Genomic DNA, 19,275 nt, shown 5'->3' with positions numbered 1-19,275 from the left:
TAGTTCCTGTCTCTATGAAGCCCCTCCTTCTGAAAAGCACACTGTGCTCTGATTGCTCTGCTGGATCAGTGTGTTGTGATTGGTTGAGCGCTTCGAGTGTGTTTGGGAAATGTCCCGCCCCTTACCATAACCACCAGTTTAACACACTACTAACTAACTCAACCAGGCCCCGCCTCTTTATTCTGCGTATGAATTATTTAAATGAGGAATCTTGTGACGTGTTCGTTCCCGGAAGAAACTCAAGACTACAATGGAGGCGTTTCAGAGAGTTCAGAAACACTGACACTGATATAGAGAAATAAAAATAAAATGCTTTTTTATGGACCCTTAAATTTTGAGCTTCATTGCATAAAGGCAGTTACATGCTGTTCACTAGAGGAGTAACGGCTCCAAATATTATTTACATTTAGTGCCCCTATGATGCTATTTTAAAGGTTCCTGATTTTGTTTTGGAGTCTCCTACAACAGGTTTATAAGCATCACAGCTCAAAAAACACTTAATTTCCTCATAATCTCCACTGGAGCATCAGCTCTATGCTCTCAGTGTCTGAAACGGTTCGATCAAGGATTCAGTCTCTCTAAACCCCGCCTCTCTGAGAGCTGCTCTGCTCTGATTGGTCAGATAACTCAGTCTGTTGTGATTGGTCGACCGTGTCAGAAACCAAACGCTCAATAGCATATCTGAATTTCAGATCTGGATCTTCCTCAGCTCTTGATACTCAGTGATACGAACAGTAACGATGGCGTCGGTTTTACCATATCAATCTCATCCAAGTGGATTTGCTTTGTCAGCAGAAAACAGCGTCTTCTCCACATGAACAACACGAACCAAACTCTTCCAGTCTCAGATAAACTACAGTGTTTGAGGGTCAGAGTAGACATTGTTCACGGCAGCCAATGAAGAACATAGACTGGCATTATGCAAATCTGTTACAAACCTACGCAGATTCAGCAGGAAGTGAGACTGGAGTTACTGACCACTCGTTTCAGGCCGTTCAGAGTCTTTTGCTGCTTTGAATCAATCTGTATTGTATTAAGCGCTATATAAATAAAGGTGACTTGACTTTTGAGAGACAATAACTAAATGCAGACCTTTTACATTCACAGCAATATCACACACTACATGAAAGGTAATATCTGAAAATGCAAAATAGGGGTACTTTAAATTATTTGTGAAATTAGTACATAGTAAGATGGTCAATTGCAATTGTCTTATTATTCTCTCCATTTTAGAAAGAGTTGGAGATATCTTGGAGATACAGGAATTGAGATGTACACAAAATTATATATGGAAATGCTCAAGGGCAGACTTATTTTACGATACACCAAAACGTATGCGTCAATTCGGATGACATCAGTACACACACCATATATCTGTAAACGGCCAATTGGATGGAGACCGCAAAATTTGTTGTTGTTGCTGTTGCTGCACATTTTCACTTTGTTGATAACAGAATGGTCCAAAAAGTGGATGGAAACCTGTCTATAGTTATTTTGCTCAGCCCAAAGCAAGTCCATGTGTTGTGTGTGATATGTTGTTTTGATCGCAGCATCAACTCTCCATTAGCAGCTCACAGCTGGAGAAAGAACAAGTCAAACACTGAATCATTGCTCTAGCCGGCGGACACACAATCAAACAGGACTGGGAAAGTCTGGAGTCACGGACTGTTCCTTTGTGAGAACACAATAAACTCATTCTTTCATAAGACTTTTGGCTTTCACAGCAAGAGAATCGAGCAAAGAAAGATGTGCGTATCTGTTTATTCTTCTGTTGCCACAAACACCAAATGAATGAAGGATAATTATGATAATTGCAAACTCTCGACCGAAATACCTCCTTAAAGAATGTTGGCTTCCTTTTGCTGAAGTGAAAAAGTTTGTCTGTCTGAAACTACAATCAAATCCAGATTCATTCTATCCTTTAGCTTTAGTTACTCTTATTTTAGGCAGAGACGTGGTTTTGAACAATATTGTTTGAGTTTTATAGATTCATTTGTAGAGTCTAGCCCTTTATAAGTATATTATCCATTTGATTTGACTTTTTTAGTGGCACATTTAAACAGTATATGGAGGATCCCAAAATCATTTATTTAGTTAATTCCAGTCAATTCAATAAAAGACTCAATCTTACCTTTAGCTAACTGGATAAAACCCAAAACAATTACAAGTTTATGAAAAGCAAATAATATACATAAGACAAATCCTCTACTTGCAAACATAGTTTTCTCTAAAGGCAGGATATTTTTAGAGTAAGTTGCAACATGTAGGAATGCTTTAGCTTATGTAGTAATAAATGTTTTATTGAAATGGGTAAAGTACTAAATGAATCTGGGCTTTCAGGCACTCATACTATTTCACTGCTGACTATGAAAAATAGTTGAAATATCATCCAGGAATGTTGTACGTCAAATATTGTAACCATCTGACAGAGTTATATAGAAAATTAATTTCATCAGAATTCATGCACTTTGATGCATTTACAATATTTAATCTTTTGGTCTTTTTTTAAGGGCTAAATGCTTTTTTCTTACCATGTGGTTTTCATTTCTCTGGCTAAGAACCGGTTATGTAATTAAAGCCAGGAGTAAATCTAGCATTAAAAAACACATGTCAGTTCTTGCGTCTCTGGACCATTCATGGTAATGATTGAACAAACAAACAATGAACCATTTGCTTCCAAATCTCTCCATACTCCCCCCCCCCCCCCCCCCGTTTTTAATGGTTGTTATGTCTGGATATAATTTAATCATGACTAACACGCATATTTGGATATTGCCTGTAAACGTGGTGCAAAATAGATGGTTAACGAGTTATTTCCACATGGATGTGAAGCTTTTCGTCAGATGATTCTATATATTTATCCGTGAGAAACTCAATCTCAGATGAGTTATTAATTAAGTCGCGTTATGAATGCGCCCATTCTGTAATAACACACTAAAACACATACAAATTACAATGATTAACTAAATAATTCATACCATTATATAAAAAAATTATATGATCAATAAGTTATGACAACGTGTTTTAACATTGCTTTAACTCATTAAAATAAGTTAAGCAATTTTCAACTTTTTAAGTTATGCAATATTCAACTAATTTAAGTAGGGCTGGGACGATACACCTATCTCCTGATTCGATATTATCACGATGTATTGTGTTTTTTTTAAGAATTGCGATTCTACAAGTATTAACACTAGACCATGGGGAAAGTTAAATCATACACTTATACAGACATGTACATGTATAAGATGAGTCATATTTACAAAATCAATTCATCACATTTTTCTGACTTATTTTAGAAGCATCATACAGTACTACATTCTCTTTAATAGATGATTCAATAACAAATTCATTTTTTAACAGTCACTACAATGTAATCGATAAATGCGTTATTCTAAGCACCATGTTTTTATCAAAAGCTGATTTCAGCGGCAGCGCCAACACAGATTTGAATGTTGCAATATGATTTTGTCAAAGGTTTAATAGACAGACGAAATGGAGGAAGATCGCGTGGGTGTTTGAATTGAGATCACAGTTTTTTAAAGATGAATCGTGCAGCTCTACTGTCTTCTCTCTCTCAGCATTCAGTCTCGCGACGCTTTCACGCGTCCACTTATATTACGTCACTCAACACTCAAAGAAAACGACACATTTGTTGAAACGAAAGTGGCTAACATCTGTCAACCTCATCTATAAGCAAGGGCAAAAATAAAGCAATTTAATTTGAATTAATATCGATTCTGTAATAAAAAAAATCTATTTTAAAATCGTTAAAAAAATCGCGATAATTAGGTGAAACGATTTTATTCTCCCAGCCCTACATTTAAGTCAGTTTGATGTAATTTTACTTACACTTCTAACAAGTTTTTTTTACTTCAACAATGATGTTTGCAGGGTTTGAAATTAACACCCACTAAATGCAGGTAAAAATCGACTGTGGCGGGTAACTCTGTCAAATCACGAGCCAATCGGGCGTGTTACTTATGTCAGAGCCCGTCTACGGAGAGCCTACCCACTCCCTATTAAGTCCTATTGTCCCGAATTTTGGTTGAAGTTCCTCCAGAGTTCCACTGGGGGCGATCGCCCATGAGTGCAAAATGAATGGGAGTCTATGGGGCTAGGCGGCTAAATTTGTCTCTTTCACCCGATTGCCGTTGAGAAATCTCAGATTTGATTGGTTTTGCAAGTTCAACATGGGTTATAGGTCGAAAGTTGAATGAAGGAGTACTTATGTCCTTTCGATTTCTTACAGGTTGAGTTGTTGTTGCCCATAACACGCTAGCATTCTGCTAATGAACGCTGATTGGTCAGTGAAGGACTGATTACGACCAGAGATACCGCTTGATGGCATTGTGTGTGTGTGTGTGTGTGTGTGTGTGTGTGTGTGTGTGTGTGTGTGTGTGTGTGTGTGTGTGTGTGTGTGTGTGTGTGTGTGTGTGTGTGTGTGTGTGTGTGTATTTTCGGCGTGGTCTTTTAAAACGACAAAACCAAAACTCTTCTAGCACGTGTATTTACCTGTGTCGGCTGTGTTGTGTAGTTACCTGTGTCAGCTGTGTTGTGTGTTTACCTGTGTCAGCTGTGTTGTGTGTTTACCTGTGTCGGCTGTGTTGTGTATTTACCTGTGTCAGCTGTGTTGTCGATGCCTCGACAGAAAAGAAAGTGCAGAGCGCGAAAGCACCAAAGTGACTGAGGGATTGCCGTAAAGCAGTATCTCTGGTCGTACGATGTGTATGACGTCATTGACATTTTAAAAAACGTTTTAAAGCAAATAAGTGACTCTAAAAAATTGAACACCCAGCAATGTGTAATTTCTTTGCATCTCCTTTCGAATACAACATTCAAATTACTAGACAAAAAATGATATCCTGAGAAAAGTGGATTTTGAGGGGTATAGCGCCATAGACCTCCATTCATTCTGCACTCGTCCTGTGAGCGCCCTCATATGGAACCAGAGTGGAACTGCAACCAGTTCAGAAGCCGGAAGTTTACTGAGAGTGGAAGTTCTCCCCTTATTAGACATTCTCTGCTTATGTTTACTCACTTTGCTGGGGAAGTTCGTGTAAGCCAAATCTGCACAGATTTAGTGCAAATACTCCACTCGTGAGAGTTAGTAGAAGTTCTGAATGGCCGGTAACTTAAACATTTAGTAGCCAAATTAATTTCAAACCCTGGATGTTTGTCATCTCAATATTGACCAAAGTAATTGTGATTAGGATTCTGGCCATAATCAAGCAGCCCTAAACCATCAGACAAATTCCAAGACAACGTTATCTATTTTTTTCTACAATAATATAGCAGCTAAAATGTCTTTCAATGTTTTCTGTCTGCAGACGTTGGGTCAGTGGAAGGCTTGGCGTATCATAGAGCCTGGGACGCTTTATACTGGACCAGTTACACCACGTCCACCATCACCCGTCACACTGTAGACCAGAGCCGCTGGGGGGCTTTCGACCGGGACGTCGTCGTCACCATGTCAGGAGATGACCACCCTCGAGCATTCGTCCTGGATGAATGTCAGAAGTGAGATTTTTCTGTCCATTCTCTTCATTTCACAACAACTTTCAACATTCAGAACAGTTTTCATGAACCGTTCCCGTTCGGAAGGGGGTCTAGTTGCATTCAGGATGGCATTAGGAAGACATGAAGTTAATATTGCACTCAACATTTGTCACTGACTCCCATTCCTCTGCTGTTCACCAGCTTGATGTTTTGGACGAACTGGAACGAGCAGTCTCCCAGCATCATGCGTGCCCAGCTGTCTGGTGCCAATGTCCTTGTGATCATCGGCAGTGACATTCGCACCCCTAATGGACTCGCCATAGACCACCGTGCGGAGAAGCTCTATTTCTCGGATGCTACGCTTGATAAGATCGAGCGCTGCGAGTATGACGGCACCCACCGTTATGTAAGTTGGAACTTGCACCCATGAGTGTCCAATTTTGTTTAAAGGGGTCATGAACTGGCTTTTAAATTTTTTTTTATATTGTTGTCTGAGGTCAACTTATGACGTTCGCTTGGTTTTTACATTCAAAAACATCAAAATGAATAAGTAATAGGCTACTTTCTACCCTGGTTTTGAGCCTAGCTCCTGTAACGCTCTGTTTTTATGGGCGTGCCGCATTGAAGACTTGGAAGTAAACGCCCACTGCTATGATTGGATAACAGTTTTGCATCTTATAATGAGTTTCATGTAATCCGTGAATCGGTGGGCGGGGCTAAACAGGCAGTGTTGAAGTAGGCGTTGATCTTCTTCTGCGGAGGCGGGGTTTGACACCCTTTGACCTCATAGATCCCCACTTTGAAAAACCTGTCGTTCGCTGAGCCTGGTGTCAATAAAAGCTTTTATTGGACTAACAAGGAAGTTTTCAGTTCTGAAACTAAAAGGATATTCTTATTGTATGATGACCTCTTATATGTCAAAAGCTCAAGGAAAATGTGATTTCTCAGTTCATCACCCCTTTAAGTTAGGCAAGACACTACAGGTAAAACACTGGTTTTACTCTGAGGAAAACTTGTAATATATTTTTTCTTTTCAATTCTTAACGTAATCAATGATCTGGGGAAGTATGGTAATATCTAATAGTTTTCTGCTGTGACTGATTTAGTACAGTTCATTGAAAATTTAATTTTTGCTGACCTCAATATTGTCTATTTCAGTTTTATGAATTCAATTGATTAGACATGCTTTTTGATTATTAAAATGAATTAAAATCCAGAAAAAATTTAATTGAGAAAAAATGGTAACACTTTACAAAAAGGTGTCATTTGTTAATATTTGTTAATTTGTAAAATAAAAAAATACTTCTGCAATTATTAATCTTAGTTAATATTAATTCCAAGATTTACTAATACATTATTAAAATTCAAAAGTTACTTTAAGTATCTGTTAATATTATTTAATGAACCTGAGCTGACATGAACTATCAATGAACATTTTATTTGTATTAACTAACATTAAAAAGAAGAATAAAGAAGAATAACTGCAGGAAATGTGTTGCACATTGTTAGTTAATATTATAATAATGCATTAACTAATGGGACTTTATTGTAAAGTGTTACCCTTTTGAGGCCCTAAATGGTTGTTTTTTTCTGACTACTTCATAATTCCAGTCAGAAAGTTTAGAAGAATCAGTCCATTTAGTATTAAAATGTTAAAATAATAATTAATAATGATAATTAAAATATAATAATTTCTGGGGCAATAAATTGTCTAACAAAAATTGTTATTTGTGTTCAACTTCAAAATGGAAAACGTTTAAAATGTCAAGACTTCTGCTCTGCATGTGTCGTGACTCCTGTAGGTGGTTCTGAAGAACGAGCCAGTGCATCCCTTCGGCCTGGCCGTGTACGGTGACCACATCTTCTGGACCGACTGGGTGCGCAGAGCCGTCCTCAGAGCCGACAAGTACGTCGGTGGAGAAATGAAGGTGCTAAGAGCTGATATCCCACAACAGCCAATGGGGATCGTCGCTGTGGCCAACGACACAAATAGCTGTGAGTGAACGAGCGTAATGGCAGCGTGGTCAAGAGTGCTTTAAAGCAAGTGTGTGAGAGAGCGATTGCCTTACAGTGTCCTGTCAGCTCAACCACGTAATTATGTGCCAAAAGTAATCAGTGATTGTCACAGAACCGAGAAGAACTCTATAACACTGGGGAATGACACCATCACACACAATCAATATCTATCATCATGCTTCTCGAAGTGTGATAGAAGCAATTCTCAAGCACTCAAACCCCCAAAAACAACATCTCTGAAGACCCCTGTTTACTGTCCACCCAACCAAAGTGTGAACCGGACCGAAACTGAGAAATAGCAAATAATGATAGATTTGAAAACGTTATCAGCTAAAATATTTCTTCCATTAAATACCCTGTATTTCTTGGAAATATGAAGTAAAATCAAAACAGGCTGAAAACTCTGTCATGTTTACTTTAAAATCATCATATCCTGGATAATGCTGATGTCCTGTCTTCTGAACATCCGATGAAATGAAACTGCAGTCGACTCTTTCCAAATCATAACTATGAGCTCATCATCATGTAATCATACATATTTACAGATTTAAAGAATTAAGCAGACCTGCCCTATTGAATAACAGTGAACTGAACTACATCAGAATGTGAGGGTTAGCCACTCATAACAGAGGTCATTTGCATACAGAGGTCTTAAAGGTACAGTAGCGAGAACAGGCTTTTTAACTGAGAGTCACAGAGTTTGTATAAAATGGACATGAAGAACTAAATTATAAGACACATGAAATTCTTTGTTCTGCTGAACACAAAATATGATATTTTAAAGGATGTTGGTAAGCAGACAGTTGATGGACCCCATTGACTGGTTTCCAACATCCTTTAAAATTTCTTCTTTTGTGTTCAGCAGAACATCATACAGGTTCGGAACAACTTGAGGGTGAGTAGATGATGACAGAATTTAGATTTTCGGGTGAACTGTCCCTTTAAAGGGATACTCCACTTTAAAATGAAAATTCTGTCATCATATACTCACCCTCATGTTGTTTCAATCCTTTATGTATTTCTTTCTTCTGCTGAACAGAAAGGAAGATATTTAGAAGAATGTCAGTAACCAGACAGTTTCTGGTACCATTGACTTCCATAGTATATTTTTTCCTACTATGGAAGTCAATGGTACCAGAAACTGTGTGGTTACTGACATTCTTCTAAATATCTTCCTTTCTGTTCAGCAGAAGAAAGAAATACATAAAGGATTGAAACAACATGAGGGTGAGTATATGATGACAGAATTTTCATTTTAAAGTGGAGTATCCCTTTAAGTGTGGTCAGAAACCCCATCTACACACCACTGTGAGAACTGAGTGTTTACGTGTGTGTGCTGTGAATAGCGAACAGTTTTCTGTAAATTTGTGTGCAAATGGGCAGTGAATTTTAAATGGGTATTTGTATCTGTGTGTGTGTTTCATGAAGGGGTGCATAATAATGTTCTTGTGACCTCTCAATGTTAAGAGCTTCTGAAGATGGTAAATTCCTGTCTCTGTTTGTGTGTGGTTGTGCGTGTGTGTCTGTGTATGTGTGTGCGTGTGTGTGTGTCTGTGCGTGTGTGTGTCTGTGTTTGTGTGTGCGTGTGCGTGTGTGTGTGCAGGTGAGTTCTCGCCCTGTCGGGTGAATAACGGCGGCTGTCAGGACCTGTGTCTGCTCTCATCCGATGGACGGGTGAACTGTAGCTGTCGTGGAGAGAGGAAACTCCTGGAGGACAACACCTGCATCGGTGAGAGACCGCGGACAAGCACACACTCCGTACTTTGGACGTCTGCTTACGCCATTACTGTCATTAAAACAAACCGTTCACAGTTACCTGATGATATCAGGGTGAAAAGAATCCCGTACAGAGACGGGCCTGAACTTCCCTGCTCAAAAACACAAGTAAATTAGGAAGATCAGTGATATGTCATTCCAAACCCATATGACTTCTGTTAATCTTCGAAACACAAATTAAGATATTTTCAATGAAACCTGAGAGATTTCTGTCCCTCTATTGAACGTCCATCTCACCAAAGCTTTCAAGCTTCAAAAAGTTCATAAAGAGATTGTACAAGTAATCCATGTGAATCGAGTCTTCTGAAGAGACAATCATTTTACTTGATGAACAGATTTAATTCAGGCTTGTATATCCATATAACCAGTGATCCACACATACATATTCAACACATGATAATTACATGTATTAAATGTTTGAAGGAATGTTGACAGTTGTGGTCTTGTGGTCCAGCTCAGAACACGTCGTGCAGCAGTATGGATGACTTCGAGTGTGGGAATGGAGACTGCATCAAATACACACTCACCTGTGACGGCATGGCCCACTGCAAAGACAAGTCAGACGAGAAGCAGTCCTACTGCAGTGAGTGTGTGTGTGTGTGTTCATGACTCATGTGGACTCGTGGCACTGTGGAGACCTGAACTGAGATCCCCATGAGGAAACAAGCTTATAAATCATACAGAATGAGTTGTGTAAGGGCAGAGAATATACGGTTTGTACAGTATAAACACCATTACGACCATGGAGAGTCCTCAGAAAGATAGTAAACGTGTGTGTGTGTGTGTGTGTGTGTGTGTGTGTGTGTGTGTGTGTGTGTGTGTGTGTGTGTGTGTGTGTGATGAATCCTCACAGCAGATGTGTCGCTCTAACAGTGTGTGTTTGTCTTCAGCTAACCGTGTGTGTAAGAAGGGCTACAAGCGCTGTGTGAACGGACGCTGTGTCAGTCACAGTCACTGGTGTAATGGCCGGGATGATTGCGGTGATAACTCTGATGAACTCTTCTGTAATGGTAAGACCACCTGTTCGTATACACTATTCCTTTGCTACACTGGCAGTTAAAAGTTTGGAATAATTCAGATTTAAAGAAGTCTCTTCTGCCCCCCAAGGCTGCATTTATTTGATCAAAAACACAGTAAAAACAGTAATATTGTGAAATATGATTACAATTTAAAACAGATGTTTTCTATGTGAATATATAGTAAAGTGTAATTTATCAAAGCTGCATTTTCAGCATCATTACTCCAGTCTTCAGTGTCACATGATCCTTCAGAAATCACTCTAATATGATGATTTGATGCTCAAGAAACATTTCTGATTATTAGCAATGTTTTTGCTGCTTTATATTTTTGTGAAAACCATTCAAAAGTTTCAGGTAAGTGAGATATAAAAAGAAAATAAATTGATACTTTTAGTCAACATGGATGCATCAAATTGATCAAAAGTGACAGTACTGACAATGTTACAAATGTTTCAAATAAATGCTGTTCTTTTGAACTTTCTATTTCTCAAAGAATCCTGAAAAAAGACAAATACATGAAGCAGAAAAAACTTATTCCAACATTTATAATTAATAATTAAGCATCCTTGAGCACCAAATCAGCATATTAGAATGACTTACGTAAAACGTAATTATTCCAAACATTTGACTGGTTGTTTATCTTCAAATCCAGTGTAAAATTTCAACTTTCTGAGGTTGCACAGTTTTATTTTCCCTTTATTAAAGCTCTGATGTTTAAATTCTAAAGCATTTTGGTTCAACTGATGTCATTGTTAAACCTGCTGTAAAAAATAAAATGAATTTAATGGGTGAAATGTCATATTTTGCCCCCAAATCAAAGGAAAACATTAGGAATCATTAGAAATAAGAATTTATAATGATTTTTTTTTTTTTTTTACATTTGGTCAAATTCATTGTCACTGGCCTGTAATGTCTGGATAGTTATTGAATAATCTGGGACTCATTATTTATATAAATGTTTTGCAAAATGTTCCAAATTGTCATGAAAGAAAGTCATTTAAAAGGTCCTAAAATACGTTTAATTGTATTTTTTATTTATAATTCTTTTTTGCATGTTTTGGTGAGTTTTGCACTTTTACGAGTAGATTGTTCTGTGTGTGTGTGTGCTGTAGCAACCCTGTGCACGGCGGATCAGTTTCAGTGCAGAGACGGGTCGTGTGTGTCGAACTCCAGTCGCTGTAATCAGGTGTTGGACTGTGAGGACGCCAGCGATGAGATGAACTGCTGTGAGTTACACTAGGACATTTACATTCAGTATTTCAGACTTGCAGATTATTATCTAACTGTATCTGTGACATGCGGTTTATTACAACAGACAATCAATTAAAAAAAACACACATATTAAAGGTCCCATGACATGAAAATTTCACTTTATGAGGTTTTTTAACATTAATATGAGTTCCCCTAGCCTGCCTATCGTCCCCCAGTGGCTAGACATTTTGATGGGTGTAAACCAAGCCCTGGGTATTTTTGAGAAAATGAAAGCTCAGACGGGCAAATCTAGAATCTTCCCCTTATGTCGTCATAAGGGGAAAGGTCACCTCCCCTTTCTCTTCTTTGCCCTCAAAGTCGTTCAATACTGTTTATGCATCAGTAAATCAAGCCAGAGACTAAAATATCAACTTCACATCGTTTCTCTTGGTAGGATGAAAATAATCTTATTTAAACTGTGATTAATATATATACAGAAAGCGATCAAAGAACAATCCCTTTCCAGTCGCCCAAGCTGTCAATCACACAGCACGAGTTTATCTGGACACTTGCCAAAACTCGTTATGAAATCAATGACGCTGTTACAGTGCACAACGAAGCTCTTACTGTACTTACCTCATGTTTGCATTGGTGAAATCATTAGTGAGAGTGCAGAAACTGCGTTGCAATGGTAAGATCTTCATTCACGCGATCAACAGGCTGTCATCTGCTCAATGCTCATCACTGCAACCTTTTATGTGATGGGAATAGATCTAAATACTTAAAAAACTTCTCACGATTCGTTAATCTCAATAGCTGTAATAGTAAAAACGTATAATAGCTGTAATAGTAAAAGTATTCGAGAGAGTTCCACATGTAATGCTAGCTATTTCATATGCAAGCATGTCAGCCAATCACAGCAGTGGGCGTTTACACTGAAGGCTCACAGCAGACACGCCCCTTCAAACAGAGCGTTCAAATCAGAGGCTAAAATCAGGCTAGGAAATATGCCTTTTATTTCTAAATTATTTTAAAAATGTATCTTAAAAACATACTAACATTATAAGGGCACCCCAGAAATATTAAAATAATAAAATAATCCATGTCATGGGACCTTTAAAGTATAACAAAGTCAAATCTTGACGAAGTTTTTATTAAAATCTCTGAAGTTTGAAAATCTGCACTTACACTTTTATAAAAGTTTATAAACTTTTCATAACCAAATTGCATAACGTTCATAACCAAAATAAACATTAGCAAGTCCTTCCTTGAAAGCTGCACACACTGTTCTTTGATTTCTTAAGCCATTGTGTTGTGTCTTGTTTTGCAGCGGCTTCCGATTGTTCCAGTTATTTCCGTCTGGGTGTGAAAGGCGGCACCTATCAGCGGTGTGAGTTCACGACTCTGTGTTACGCTCCATCATGGGTCTGTGACGGAGCTAATGACTGCGGAGACTATTCAGATGAGAGGAACTGCCCAGGTAAACACGCATTCAGATGTGTGCAGCCTTTTAAAGGGGCTCTCCTCTTCATTTTGGCCATTTTAAGCAATGAAGTAAAATCTTGACAATTAATGTTTGAGTTTTTATTCAAACCTCTGAAGTTTGATTGCAGACTTTGGGATTTTAGAGGATCTGAGCACATACAGTGTGTGCTGTGTGCTTTCCTCTCAATAACAAAATAAACACACAACAAAAATGGCAGCGGTGAGAAAACAGAAGATCAGAAAGCATCTGATCACAGCGATGTGGACATGTTTGCAAGAGCTCTGAGATTCAGACTCCAGTCACGGCATGTTTATTTATAGCACTTTATACAATAGATTGCTTTAAAGCAGCAGCTTTATGGTATTAAACTAGAGCTGTGAAACGATTAAGCATCCAAAATAAAAGTTTGTGTTCACATAATATATGTGTGTGTACTGTGCATAATTATTTTGTATATACTGTATAAATCCACACAGTCACATGCATGTACAGTATATATTTAAGAAAAATGTGCTTATATATGCTGTGTATATATATATATACATATATATAATTTGTATTATATATAAATATAAATATTTTATATATAAATAACAAATTTTTCCTAAATATATACATGCATGTGTATACATGCAAATTATATACAAAATAATTATGCACAGTACACACACATATATTATGTGAACACAAACTTTGTTTTTGGATGTGATGGCGATTAATCGTTTCACAGCCCTTTATTAAACATAAAAAAACAGGGTCAGTGTCGCTTTAAATTAGAATTACAACTTCAGTTTCTACTATAAAGCGTCTCTCCAGTGTGTTCATGTTTTTACTCACGTCTGACCAGAGAACCAGAGAAGATTTACACCTCAGAGCCACTCTTACAGATGGACGAGCTCCCTTAGAGAAACATGAGATATTCTCCATTCATTTTAATTTTAATTCATTTTAAAATCAAAAAATCGATTGAGATTCTGCTGTTATATTTAGAGTTGCAACTTAACCTGAGACAAAAGCTTGTGCTGTCTGTTTTTTGGCACGATGATATGTAGGGTGGGCTCCCGCTGGCAGAGACTTAAGTCTGCACATATGCAGTGGACCAATGCTGGTTTAAAGGTTTTTACCAGCCGAACAAACTTTTCCGTAAAGTTTGCTTTGACTCCTGAAACGAACTGCAAAAGAAGTTGTTTTGTGAGAAACTTATGAAGCCGAAGCACTCAAGATTAAAAGATCTAAAAAGCCTTTATTTACTCATGGCTTAAATCATTTATAAAACAGTTAGAAAAAAAGCACACTGACACGTTGCGCTAACAAGCCTTCATCAGGCATCACGCTGTTTTTAAATTATTTATGCGTCGAGGCTTTTTAGATCTCTTAATCCTGAGTGCCTCCGCTTTATATGTTTTTCATGGAATAAACTATTCCTTATCCAAAAAGCTCCAGGAAAAGAAGATTGTATACCCAACTCTCTGCATTCTTGTTTATGAATCCAAGGAAGTTTGTTTTGGCCCGAATTTGTTCAAAACGACGTCAAAACCTCTCTTTTTTTTCTTTTTATTCATCAGATAAAAAAAAGAGAAAGTGTCCATCAAACTTGTTCGCGTGTCCCAACGGTCGCTGCATCCCCATGAGCTGGACCTGTGATAAGGAGAACGACTGTGACAGTGGAGCTGATGAGCTGCACTGCGGTGAGTTTCAACAAACACTGGTCATTTACTCTTTCCCCGCCAGCATTTCAAAAAAAAAAGTTGCCAGCATTTTTGATCATGTTCACAAAACTTTCATGGCCCCCAGAACATTTTGTTGCGTGAATATCTGAACATACAATAATTCAAAAGAAAGAACAGTGTATCGCCTCTCTCTTTAAAAAAAAACAAAACATTTTATTCTAGCTTTACGCAGTCTTTATTCATCAACATTTGACTGTGGGAAAGTTTCATGGAAAAAGCAATATTGTAATGAATAGTGTGACTGATCAATCACAGAAAGTTGTATCGTTGGCTCACAGACGAGGGACCAAATGGGGAAAGAAAGACACTGTTACGGTGAAAAAATTGGGGGTGCGTACCGGAGAATCTTCGCCCGGTCGCTTATGCCTCCGAACGGACGGACCAGAGTTTAATTCGCACGGCTTTGATCAACACTCGGTCCGTTGTGAATAAGACTTTTATCCTCAATGACTTTTTTATTTCTCAATCCCTGGATTTTCTCCTGTTGACGGAAACCTGGCTGAAACCAGGTGAAAACAGCGCATTTTCAGAGCTCCTCCCACCCGGCTGTTCCTACTTCAATTCCCCACGATCATCTGGTCGTGGAGGGGGTCTTGCTGCTGTTTTTAATGACAGGTTTAAATGCCGGCTTCTTCCCACAAATGCTTATTCCTGCTTTGAGCTGCAATTGTTTGTGATGGAGCTTACGAGTCCTGTTTTATGTGCCGTTGTTTATCGCCCACCCAAATATAATAAGGATTTCATTCATGAGTTCTCTGAGTTTTTGGCAGACATTTTTCCAAAATATGATAAACTCGTGATTTGTGGGGATTTTAATGTTCATGTTTGTTGTCCGTCCGACCAATTAGCCACTGATTTTAAAAGACTTTTAGAAACTTTTAATTTAATTCAATCAGTGGATAAACCCGCACACCTTGGATCTCATCATCTCTCTTGGGCTTTCAATTTCCCTTAAAGAGATCTCTGAGACTGCCATCTCAGATCATTTTCCTATTGTTTTTGAATATACAGCCCTCCCTCCAGCTAGAAAGTCTTTTGCTCCATCGTGCAAGCGTCGCATTATTACTTCCACCACAGCAGATGAATTTACTGCTGCATTTAGGGACTCTCAGTTTTTTGCCTTGAATGGCATGGTTTCTCCTATCTGTCCAGACAATATTCTTTCTTCCTTCCACTCCACCTGCTCCGGGATTCTGGACTCTATTGCCCCTTTTCGGCATAAATTGGCTAAACCAAGAACGGATCCCTGGATCAATGACAATACTCGTACTATTAGGCAACGTTGCAGGCAGGCTGAAAGGAGATGGAAAAAGGATAAACTGCATGTCTCTCTAGACATTTTGTGGGCCTGTCTTGCCGATTACCAGAGGGCCCTACGGGAGGCAAAATCTCAGTATCTCTCTGATATAATTTCTAGCAGCAGTCACTGTCCTAGGGTCCTGTTCACTACAATTAATTATTTTGTAAATCCACCTATTTCTGCTCTGGCTAATGTCTCAACTATCACCTGTGAAAATTGTCTCCACTTTTTTGTTGACAAGGTTGACTCTGTCAGACAGAGTACTAGGAAAGGTTTTGATAGGGATTTTTCTGTTGCCCCAGCTCTTTCTGCTGTGTTTGAGGAGTTTGAGTAAGTTTCTTTCTCTTCCCTTGGCGACATAGTGAAATCTTTAAAGCCTACAAATTGTCCACTGGATATTGTACCCGCTAGAGTGCTGAAACTGGTTTTTAACGCTGTAGGGCCTGGGCTTGTGGTTTTTATCAATAGCTGTCTTAGTCTAGGAACCGTCCCAGCTGCCTTTAAGCATGCTGTGGTTAGGCCCCTTCTTAAAAAGCCTAACCTTGACTCCTCAACGCTATCTAATTTTAGACCAGTTTCCCATCTTCCCTTTCTTTCTAAAGTTTTGGAAAAAGTTGTTTTCATACAGTTACAGTCCTTTCTGGAAAACAACTCTGTCCTTGAAAATTTTCAATCCGGGTTTAGGCCTCGCCACAGCACTGAGTCTGCATTATTAAAGGTACACAATGATATTGCGTTCTCTGTTGACACCAAGTGTCCTGTTGCCTTAGTGCTGCTGGATCTTACAGCAGCCTTTGACACGGTAGACCATACAGTCCTCCTGTCACGCCTGAAGCACTATGTTGGCATTCATGGCACTGCACTTAAGTGGTTTATGTCATACCTATCCAATAGAACTTTCTCTGTGATGATTGGTGATTTGTCTTCTTCTTGTGCTTCTCTCTCCTGTGGAGTCCCGCAAGGCTCCATTCTTGGCCCTTTTTTGTTTTCATTATACATGCTACCACTAGGGTCAATTATAGCCAGGCACAACCTATCTTTTCACTGTTATGCAGATGATCTGCAAATCTATCTGCCACTGAAGCCTGGTGATGTACAAGATACCTTAGTTGACTGCATTGCGGACATTAAGCAGTGGTTTGCCCAAAATTGTATGCACTTAAATGAGGATAAAACTGAATATATTGTGTTTGGAGAATCTGTGTCTAACGGATTTGGTACCTGGCCTTTAACTGCCAGGCAGACGGTAAGGAACTTAGGAGTGACTTTTGACAGTTCTTTTAAATTCAACAAACAGATTGACAACGTTGTCAACGTTGTTTTTTCAACTGCGCCTTCTGGCAAAGGTAAAATCCTTCTTAAACCGTCATGACCTTGAGAAGGCTATTCACGCTCTAATAAGCTCCAGACTGGACTATTGCAATGCCCTGTATATTGGTGTCTCCCAGTCTTCTGTTGGCCGTCTTCAACTTGTCCAAAATGCAGCTGCCCGTCTGTTAACGAGCACTAAAAAACGAGAGCACATAACTCCGATTCTTTATTCCCTCCATTGGCTCCCGGTACATTTTAGAATTCATTATAAAATTGTATTGTTTGTTTTTAAAGCTCTTAACGGCCTCGCCCCATCTTACATATCAGACATGTTGACCATTCGTAATTATGGTAGGACTTTGAGGTCGTCCAATCAACTTATGTTGGAAGTGCCCAGGTCAAAACTTAAACACTGGGGAGATTGTGCTTTTTCAGTTTCAGGACCTAAGCTCTGGAATAAGCTCCCCAGGGAGATGCATATCGTTACTGACCTGGGCCTTTTTAAATCAAGACTTAAAACGCATCTTTTTAAAATGGCTTTTAGTACCCAGTATGGTGGCACTTTTATATTTATTTTTATTCTATTTTTACTTTATTTTTATTCTCTCATTTATTATTGTACTTGTTTTTCGGTGTGTTGTTTTAAATTGTTGTTTAATCTGTTGTAAAGCACCTTGGTTCACCTATCGGTCGATGTTAGGTGCTGTATAAATAAAGTACATTACATTACATTACATTACATTTGCAGATGAAGTGTAATAATAATAATAATAATAATCAAAATACACAAAAGACATAAACCAGGGAAACAGAACTTAACTAACAAGACATGTGTAAAACAATTAATTGGGAGTGATGAAAGGAAGCAGGAACTGAAATGAATACAAACTAAGAGTCAACCTAATACAAGTCCACATTACAAAACAAAAGAATAAAGAAGCAGAATTCATAATAAGAGTAATACCCGATTTTTTTTTTTTTTACATGAGGTTTTGTCAGATTAATATAATTTCTTAAAGTTAAAGTCGCATGAAACAGAAGTTGCACTCGTCTTTTCTTCCCTGTTGTGTCGTATATCTGAGTGAAACGGCTTCTGGGACAAGAACAAATGTGGGCGGGGCTTGATTTTGTCTGTGGGGAACTGATTGGATGGTTGTGGTTTGCTATTGGTGGATCTCATGTGAGTGACAGGTTGCCCCGCCCTCGTCATCAGAGAAGAGAAGAGATGCTGCAAGAGAGAGGAAGTTATTCTGATTCAAGATTATCTGGAACATGAATTTAAACAATAATGATATGCACCAATAAATAATTTAGAATAAATTCTGCAATATTGCATTAAAAAAAACAAGAATTGTCAATTTTGAATTAATTGTGACTTTAAGAACATATAAACACACTTTCAGATCTGTCCAGTTCATTTGAGGTCATTTGTTCAAGAATCTTTGAAATAAGTTTTGTCTGTGAAGAATCTTGTGAATAATTCACTAACGGGTCGTTGAATTATTCTGCTCAGATAAGTTCTGCTCAGCGACGCAGTTTGAGTGTGGGAATCATCGCTGTATTTCCAGCAGCTGGGTGTGTGACGGAACGGACGACTGTGGAGACGGGTCAGATGAGGACAGCAGATGCAGTGAGTGCTCATACTTCAAAACAGCATGAAATCGGACAAAGTATAACAAATAGCTTGACTGATGGATCATAGAGAATAGAACTGTTTTTAAAGTGCCCCTATTATGCTATTTTAAAGGTTCCTAATGTTGTTTTGGAGTCTCCTACAACAGGTTTACATGCATCACAGCTCAAAAAACACTTAATTTCTTCATAATCTCCACTGCAGCATCAGCTCTATTCTCTCAGTGTCTGAAACAGTTCGATCAAGGATTCAGTCTCTCTAAACCCCGCCTCTCTGAGAGCTGCTCTGCTCTGATTGGTCAGATAACTCAGTCT

General features: G+C 38.4%; 1 protein-coding gene across 1 annotated transcript in view; it reads left to right on the top strand.

The window, feature by feature from the left end:
• The window catches only part of lrp1aa (low density lipoprotein receptor-related protein 1Aa), a 223,070-nt gene that overhangs the window by 113,542 nt on the left and 90,253 nt on the right, over positions 1-19,275 (top strand). The gene's annotated exons all lie outside the window — the stretch shown is intronic.

This window comes from Leuciscus leuciscus (assembly GCF_965113295.1).
Source record: "Leuciscus leuciscus genome assembly, chromosome: 23".
NCBI lineage: Eukaryota > Metazoa > Chordata > Actinopteri > Cypriniformes > Leuciscidae > Leuciscus > Leuciscus leuciscus.
Note: the sequence above shows the minus strand (reverse complement) of the source record. Positions and strands in the feature narration are given on the sequence as shown.